This window comes from Tiliqua scincoides, chromosome 7 (assembly GCF_035046505.1).
Source record: "Tiliqua scincoides isolate rTilSci1 chromosome 7, rTilSci1.hap2, whole genome shotgun sequence".
In the NCBI taxonomy this organism is placed as follows: Eukaryota; Metazoa; Chordata; class Lepidosauria; order Squamata; family Scincidae; genus Tiliqua; species Tiliqua scincoides.
Genome location: NC_089827.1, coordinates 7,182,524 through 7,189,939, shown reverse-complemented (window position 1 = coordinate 7,189,939; position 7,416 = coordinate 7,182,524). Strand labels below are relative to the sequence as shown.

At 48.1% G+C, this 7,416-nt stretch overlaps 1 pseudogene; it reads left to right on the top strand.

Moving 5' to 3' along the window:
- The first annotated feature begins 2,128 nt into the window (after nt 1–2,128).
- Nucleotides 2,129–2,247, top strand: LOC136657824 (5S ribosomal RNA; annotated as a pseudogene).
- The last annotated feature ends 5,169 nt before the right edge of the window (nt 2,248–7,416 follow it).

The window sequence follows — 7,416 nt, the reverse complement described above, 5'->3', positions numbered from 1 at the left end:
TTCCCAGGAGGCCTTGCAGGTCTCTTGTTGTCTTGTGTGCTCCCTGGGGCATTTGGTGGGCTGCTGTGAGATACAGGAAGCTGGACTAGATGGGCCTATGGCCTGATCCAGTGGGGCTGTTCTTATGTTCTTAACTACAATTCCCAGGAAGCCTTGCAGGTCCCTTGTTATCTGGTGTGCTCCCTGGGGCATTTGGTGGGCCGCTGTGAGATACAGAAAGCTGGACTAGATGGGCCTTTGGCCTGATCCAGTGGGGCTGTTCTTATGTTCTTAACTACAATTCCCAGGAAGCCTTGCAGGTCTCTTGTTGTCTGGTGTGCTCCCTGGGGCATTTGGTGGGCCGCTGTGAGATACAGAAAGCTGGACTAGATGGGCCTTTGGCCTGATCCAGTGGGGCTGTTCTTATGTTCTTATGTTTTTGCAGAAAATCTGAAAAGTGGCAAGAGTCATGTCCACGCTGGTAAGGTTGTATAGGAATTAGTGCCCGCCACTGCTGCCATGATCCGCCCCATCTTACCCAACTTGCCCAGTCTCCACCCTGATCTGCTCCACCAGCAGCAGATATCTGCTGGGAGGTGGTCTTTAGGGCTGCACTGTGGGCAGTTGGCCTCCCGGCCCTTGAACCAGCAGCGGTACTCAGACCAGCAGAGAGGCTGTTGAGAGACCAGCACACAGTATGTTGGTAGACCTTGGGATCTGCCAGCGTATTACATGGATAGGTTTGGGCCATCAGTTCCATACAGTATTGGTACACATAACAAGTGTATTAAATAGGATTCAATACATTTCTCAGGCAGGGGTCTAAACACAGGCCAGGGGCAGGCTTTCTTCATGGTTGGAGGAAAGAAGGGGGAGAGTCTAGAGTTGTACTTCTAGGGGCTGTGCACAGGTGAAACAGACAGGTGTCTGAATACAACACATGGTAGAGCAGCTGTCCAACACAACATCCAACACAACAGAAAGGTGAAGCAGCTGTCATGGCAGGTCAGCTGTCATCTTGCTGATAGCAGCCAGAGAGTGAACCACCGCAAAGCATGGCCTTCAGCTCTGACTTTGCCTGTTCCTTAAAGTCAACCCTCGCAACTAGGAAGAATTTGACAATCGGTTGTGTCAAATACAGCTGTGAGCTGAAGAATGAGCCAGGTCACACTCCCTGCCACCCATGTCACAAGGAGAAAGAGCATCTCGGTTTGATATTTTCTGTTCAAGAGATGTGAGGAACACAGCTCATTAAATTCCATTTTCTGGTGACCTCTGCTGATTTGTATTCCAGTTCTATTAATGTCAGCGAGTGTCTGTCTGGAAACAGACTTTGGGACTTGAGTCACAAGCGACGTGAGCCAGTTGGCTTAATGCGTTCAGTACCTGGAACACAACAGATTATTGACCACTCGGTAATGCCAGTCATTCTTGTGATGCAGCAAATGTTTTCTCAGTCACGCGAGATGATCAAAGGCAAGTGGAGTCACTTTTGTATAAGGAAAACTTCAGGACAGACGCTTACCTGGGCAGGTAGTGATCATCATTCATTCACTAAAGAAGGTATAGAAAGTGCTGGGTTCTTTGTCTTATTCCCTAAGATGCTGCAACAAGAACATGCATTAAGAAATGTTGACTCTCTCTCCTTTGTTTATACTCCGATGCTTTCAAAAACTGCCACAATTTAGGGAGAAAGGTACCAGAGGTGACACACCTGGTGACTTCCTATCCTGAATAGGATTGGGAGTGGTTTACAACAGTGGAACACAGCCCCGCTGTCATGAAATGGCTTCTGGTTGCCATTTGGGGAGCAGCAGCACAGGAGGACCACCACTGGACCCAGTAAAATAAGTCTACCAGTGATGGGGCAGGGAATGGGAACAACGGGGAGGAGCCTGGATGGGAAAAGGGGTGGATCGAGACCAGGAATGTTTTGAGATGAACAAATGAAATAGGCCTGTGGGATGGCCCTCGCAATGTGGTCCACTCAATAGTCAATATACCACTTGGGTTTTGTTCACCTGCCATCCAGCAGGAGGAAATTCAGACCTCAATGCAGGCCAATGAACACACTGCAGGTGGCCCCCCATATCTGTGGATCCAGTAATGGTGGATTCAGTTATCTGCAGATCTGCTTGCCAGTGCATTCCCAGGCACACCTGTTACCCTGCACATGCCTGATCTCATCTGATCTCAGAAGCTAAGCAGGGTCAGGCCTGGTTAGTACTTGGATGGGAGACCGCCTGGGAATACCAGGTGCTGTAGGCTTATACCATGATCTGGGAAGCTAAGCAGGGTCAGGCCTGGTTAATATTTGGATGGGAGACCACCTGGGAATACTGGGTGCTGTAGGCTTATACCATGATCTCGGAAGCTAAGCAGGGTCAGGCCTGGTTAGTACTTGGATGGGAGACCGCCTGGGAATACCAGGTGCTGTAGGCTTATACCACAGTCTTTCGAGATGGAAGGTTGCCAACCAAAGCGCACCCAAGCGTTTCTTGCTTTAACAGGTTGCTATAAGCATTCCTTATTGTGTGACGTGAGCAGGTCGCCGGCAGCCTGAATGCTTGGAAAACCTACATCAGTGACTTTCAACCTTTTTCATCTCATGGCACACTGGCAAGGCACACCATCGTTTTTCTGACCATTGACAAAGCACACTGTGCTGCCAGTGGGGGGGAGGGCTGACATACCCCAATGGCCCTATTAATAAATGACCCTCTCCCAAATTCCTGCAGCATACTTGGGGAGCATTCGCGGCACACCAATGTGCCATGGCACAGTGGTTGAAAATGGCTGACTGAGATCGACGCTAACAGGAAGCATTGCTTTTAAACAGTGCTAATGGATGTGGTGTGTGTGTGGGATGGGAGCAGGAGCTGCTGTTAATACAGGCATCCCCCATACCTATCTAGAAAAGAGGCGCCTGAGGGGAGACATGATTGAGACGTACAAAATTATGCAGGGACAGAGTGGATAGAGAGACGCCCTTTTCCCTCTCACATAACACCAGAACCAGGGGACAGCCACTAAAATTGAGTGTTGGGAGAGTTAGGACAGACAGAAGAAAATATTTCTTTACCCAGTGTGTAATTAGTCTGTGGAACTCCTTGCCATAGGAAGTAGTGATGGCATCTTGCCTGGATGCCTTTAAGAGGGGATTGGACAAATTTCTGGAGGAAAAGTTCATTATGGGCTACAAGTCATAGTAGGTATGTGCAAGCTCTTGGTTTTAGAGGCAGGCTGCCTCTGATTGCCAGATGCAGGGGAGGGCACCAGGACACAGGTTTTGTCTGTTGTCTTGTGTGCTCCCTGGGGCATTTGGTGGGCCGCTGTGAGATACAGGAAGCTGGAGTAGATGGGCCTTTGGCCTGATCCAGCGGAGTTCTTCTTGTGTTCTTATGTTTTCTGTATCCATGGAATGGGGTGGGGTTCCTGGAATGGATCCCCCTGCAGATATGGGGCATGCCTGTGTAAGGAAGATCTAATTTGTCTGAATTTAGTTGAATTCAATTGAAGATCTAATTTCAGTTGAATCAAATCTACTTCTTGGGCTGTGCCTATTTTTTTTTCATTGATGCATTTTGCGATGTTCCCTGCCTACTCCTCTCCAAATGGAAGCACCAGATTAAGTCAAGGTTTCAGCTTTGAATTTTCAAACCCCCCCCCCCCCATCACATTCCATCTGTCCTGCTGGCTCCACATCCATCCTCTTCATTCATTTTTTTGTCTTCCACGTACGTTTTCATCAGGCTCCTTACCAATATTAGGGCTCCTTTTGCTGGCTGAGAGCGTACTTTGCACTTGGATAATTGATAGGCATGACTCAACCCTTGTTTTTTCCACCTTGACTTTGCCTTGTTGATCCTGCCCTGCTTTTCCATTTGTACGTCAGCAGAGATCTCTGGTTACCAGCAGCTTCTCATTTCTTGGAAGTTCTACATCACAGACCCAAATTCACCCCTGGTGTAACTCTAAGAGAGGAGCAGCTTTACACCAAGGACAAATGAGCGCATGGTAGCTTAACCTAATTACATTAATATCCATCTCTTTCTGTCTTTTTTTGTTTTGTTTTGTTTTTTTGGAGGGGGGGGTTGCAATTGCAATGATATATTAATGAGCCTGTAATCCACATTTAAAGTAATGTAATTACAGCTCACATTTGTTTGGCATTTTGGCTGCGACAAGAGGCTCGAGTATTATATGGTGATTCTTGCAGGTCCGGATGCGAGAGTTCATAGCTTGGCAACTAATAATAATAATAATAATAATAATAATAATACAGGTATTTATATACCGCCTTTCTTGGTCGTCAGATTTCTCCTCAGACTTTAATTCAAGGTGGTTTACATAGGCAGGCAATACTAAATCCCAATAGGGATTTTTACAATTAAAGAAAGGTTCTATCTTTCAAGAACCACAACATTTCAGATGGATCTTTAATGATCTGGTATCACATTCTGGCCTCCATTTTCCTCCCACACAGGCTGACAGCGGCCAAAGAGCAGGTGGAATAACTCAGCATAACTCGGCTAGGCTTGTCAGCTGCTTCAAGGTCTTGCCGTTCACGGTGCCGGTGGCCTCGAACTGGCCTTTGGATGTTATCTTCAGGCAAACGGAAGCTCTACCCTCTAGACCAGACCTCCTGCCCATGAATACTCGGTGGTGAACAGACCCAGTGAGGAATCTGTAGCATGGGGGAACAGTGTGGTTTACAGCAGTGTTTCTCAACCAGTGGTACAGGTTCCACCAGTGGTGTTTGAGGCGGTGTCTTGTGGTACACGCACCACCCCTGGACACCTGCCACCCAGCAGCAAGACCAAGAACATGACACAACAAACAGTGGTAGGAGGCTCATCTCACCAGGCAGACCTCCAAAGCATGCTTTTCTGTGCTCAAAAAACCCTCTCCCGTCCATCCTGAACCTCTGATGGGTGTTTGTTGCATCACATCTGGCCTTCCAACCTAGAAGTAACTGGCAATGATGTCATCACCAGTTACTTCCAGTGGTACTTCGAATAGGTGGACCATGTGAAATGGTATGGTGGGGGGGGGACAAACATTCAGAAATGCTGGTCTACCGAATAGGATGCTGGACATTGACAGGGAAGATTTGTGTTCAGATCTAGATCTGTGCAATCCAGACTTGCCCAAGGAACCCTTGCCTTGGGCAAGTCACTGTGTCTCAGCTCAATTCCACCAGCATAATTATATAAGATTCTAAAGTTCTGCTAATTTGACCTACTCCCTGTATAGAACTTCACATAGAAATTAACAGGATCTGCTTGTGTGACATCCCTGCATGATCACCATGGATCAAGGTTAACTGGAGTCTTGTCAACAAGCAGGCTCTGGGCAGTGATGCCAACACTAAGCAACCTGGGAAGTGGAACACAGGCAGCTTGACCACCAGGCCACACTGTCAGGGAGGAGGGGGGAGTGGGGCCAGCCTTAGGGTGATTCAGCTGATAGGATCAAACTGGGCCACACATTTTGGAGGGGCCTGGTGCTGCTGTCACCAGCTGCTCCATAGCTGATGCCCTGGCATGGAATCATGTGGGGAAAAGGCTACTTAACTGGCTCATTGAGGTGCCCTTCAAAACTTGGCGCTGTGCCCCACTCTGGGAATGCCACTGGAACAGTTCCTTCTCCTGTGGAGGCACAGTGAGTGCCCCTCCTCTGGGGAGAACCCAAGGCAATCACTTCCATGTTCTTCCTGGAGATGGAGTTGCTGATGGAGATGCTCCTTCAAGAAGAGCCTCCACTAGAGAAGGAATGTGTGGTGCAAAGGATCTGCAGCAAGCGTTCCTCCTCTGGGGAGAACCCAAGGCAATCGCTTCCAGGTTCTTCCTGGAGATGGAGGTGCTGATGGAGGTACTCCTTCAAGAAGAGTCTCCACTAGAGAAGGATTGTGTGGTGCAAAGGATCTGCAGCAAGCATCCCTCCTCCGGGGAGATCCCAGCAGTGGCGCCATGTGACACGATGTCATGTGATATCATGACGTTACTGCCCTGGGCACCAGGGCAGTGTGTTACACCTCCGTGCAGGAAACACTTACTTACAATTCCCCTTTATCACCCCTTTCACTTACTTTTTCTGCTTGCCAACTCTGATGTCCTCGGTGATGAGAGTTAGCGGGTTGAGGTCAAGTGCATCCATCGTTTTATCCTTATGACCTCTGGCAGAACAAAACTTGATTGCTTCCTCCCACATCAACACGCTTCCCCTGTGAGTACACCAGGTGCCTCGCTATGGAGGCTTCGACGAAATGTAAGCAATTGGAAATGACAGGATGTGCTCAGACGCTTTTACTTTAGGATGTATGTCCTGCAGTGTAAGATTTTTATTTTTCTGGCGTGCCAGTTGCACTAAAAAAGAAACAGTCTTGGGTGGACAACCTGGGTCCCCGCAGGGGGCAGAGCTCCCTGAATTATTCAGCGCACGAATGTTTGCATGCAATATTCAATCATATGAAAATAGACTTACTGCTTGTCCAATATTACAATCTACTGTACCATAACAATCGCTTGTTTTATTTATTCATTGAGTAGGAAGCAAAAGGCTAGACAGTCGGGGTTTCGCTGACCCACCAAAAATACCTCCCTGTTCAGGGAACACATTTTACATTAGGTGAACATATGTGTGCTGTTTGTAGGAATAAATTCTGTGAATCCTTATTCTGATCAATGTTTCTCTTCCACTGACTCTTATTCCCTTTGCTTAGAACTATACCTCCATTTAAATGCATAGCCCAAGTCTCGCTGACATATTCTTTAGCACAGGGGTTCTTATCCTTTTTACGATTATATCCGAACTCCTTGCCACAGGATGTGGTGGTGGCGGCATCTGGCCTAGATACCTTTAAAAGGGAATTGGACAAATTTTTGGAGGAAAAATCCTCCATGGGTTACAAGACATGTATATGTGCAACCTGCTGATTTTAGAAATGGGCTTTGTCAGATGCAAGGGAGGGCACCGGGATGCAGGTCTCTTGTTATCTGGTTTGCTCTCTGGGGCATTTGGTGGGCCGCTGTGAGATACAGGAAGCTGTACTTGATGGGCCTATGGCCTGATCCAGTGGGGCTGTTCTTATGTTCTTAACTACAATTCCCAGGAAGCCTTGCAGGTCTCTTGTTATCAGGTGTGCTCCCTGGGGCATTTGGTGGGCCGCTGTGAGATACAGGAAGCTGTACTAGATGGGCCTATGGCCTGATCCAGTGGGGCTGTTCTGATGTTCTTAACTACAATTCCCAGGAAGCCTTGCAGGTCTCTTGTTATCAGGTGTGCTCCCTGGGGCATTTGGTGGGCCGCTGTGAGATACAGGAAGCTGGACTAGATGGGCCTATGGCCTGATCCAGTGGGGCTGTTCTTGTGTTCTTATGTTCTTACAGACCCTCCCCCCCAATGGATTGCCCAGGATCAGTGGTGGGATTCAGC